This window comes from Pristiophorus japonicus, chromosome 28, assembly GCF_044704955.1.
Source record: "Pristiophorus japonicus isolate sPriJap1 chromosome 28, sPriJap1.hap1, whole genome shotgun sequence".
NCBI lineage: Eukaryota > Metazoa > Chordata > Chondrichthyes > Pristiophoridae > Pristiophorus > Pristiophorus japonicus.
Window position 1 is genome coordinate 15,458,698 of NC_092004.1, and position 1,599 is coordinate 15,460,296.

The 1,599-nt window shown below is 43.8% G+C and overlaps 1 non-coding gene across 1 annotated transcript; it reads left to right on the plus strand.

Moving 5' to 3' along the window:
* The first annotated feature begins 1,139 nt into the window (after positions 1-1,139).
* trnan-guu (transfer RNA asparagine (anticodon GUU)) lies at positions 1,140-1,213 on the plus strand. Its single transcript has one exon. It is a non-coding gene; the product is annotated as a tRNA-Asn (tRNA).
* Positions 1,214-1,599: the final 386 nt, after the last annotated feature.

Below are 1,599 nucleotides of genomic sequence, written 5' to 3' on the forward strand. Positions count from 1 at the left end.
AAAGGGCCGCCCATTTAAATCTGTGATGAGGAGGAATTTCTTCTCTCAGAGGGTTGTAAATCTGCCGAACTCACTGCCTCAGAGAGCTGAGAAAACCATGACATTAAATACATTTAAGACAGAGATAGCTTCTTAACTGATAAGGGAATAAGGCTAATGGGGAAGTGGCAGGGATGTGTCCATGATCGGATCAGCCATGATCATATTAAATGGCGCAGCATGCTCGAGGGCCCATATGGCCTACTACTGCTTCTAGTTCTTAAGTTCTTATGTTCTGAATAGCGACACACACAAAAATGCTTTGATCATGCTTACACCTTATCTTCACGTTTGTCAAACAGTTGGCTCGTTGGTCTCGGGCTATGATTCTCCCTTCAGAGTTGTTCATTGAAATTTACGAGGGATCCCAGAGGAGCCCTGATATTGCTCGCAAATTTTGAAATTGCATCGAACTTTTGCAAAGCAGGACTTCCATTTCTGCAGTGCCTTTCAGGAACTCATGTCACCCCAAAGCGCTTTAAGGCCGTTGAGTTATTTTTGAAGTGTTGTAGTTTGGCAAAAGATGTACCCAGATCACCAAACATGAACCTCAAATCTTTGCAAAGGAGTTTGGTGCAAATAATCATGCGTCTCAGGGACTTGGACTTTCTTTGAATAAGTTCTGCTTGTACCCGCATTCAAGCTTGAAACAGCAACTGGGCTTCCATCTCACGGGAGGTTTGGGGTTGATGTGTGTCACTTTCAATCTTTGAAATTTCACCAAGCAAAGAAACGGTGAATCCAACTGTCCCTGTTAGCATTTAATTCCTGTTTAATCACAGGAATATCCAGTCAGGAGCTGAAAAGGAATTCAAACCGAACACCGGCTTCGGGACAATCAGAATACTTTGTCACAGACAAGGCACTGGAAGGCTGGAAGGTAGATCACACCGGTTGCGGGAGAGCTGGTTGGCGGTGACATGGAAATGTCTGCAGTGTGCGGGACCAGACTATTTCCACGCATCCACAATTAATGTCCCTCTATTTATTTGTGAAAGGTGCCACTGAGAGTGGACAAGTTCCATCCCGGTCAGAGCAATCTGAAGCTTTAACTGTCTGACACCCTGGTTCGGGATGCCTTGAACCTTATACTTCCATCAGTCTCTGTGGCGCAATGGGTTAGCGCGTTTGGCTGTTAACCGAAAGGTTGGTGGTTCGAGCCCACCCAGGGACGAAGTGTTTAACTGTTTTTCCCCGAGTATTCGGTGCCGCACAGTCCCAGGTTGTCATTGTGCGTTTTGGCTGCACGAATCTATTCCGCAAATGTTGCCAGCTGTGCTATTATCCAATTAGTTCCAACTCCAATATTTTATGAGCATTCAGTTCAAGTAAAACGATAACAATTTTTTACATGGATCATGTTCCTCCATCCAGTCCACTCGAAATAAATTATGTTATTGGGTTTAAAGCAACTGGTGGAAATTTATTCTATTGATACATAGAAAGAACTGGAACTACGGTCTCAAGTGCTCCTCCTATCAAGAATCGGCACACACACAATCAATGGTTTTACAACTGAGTCATAAACACTTACAATTTTAAACCATTCTCATACAGCGT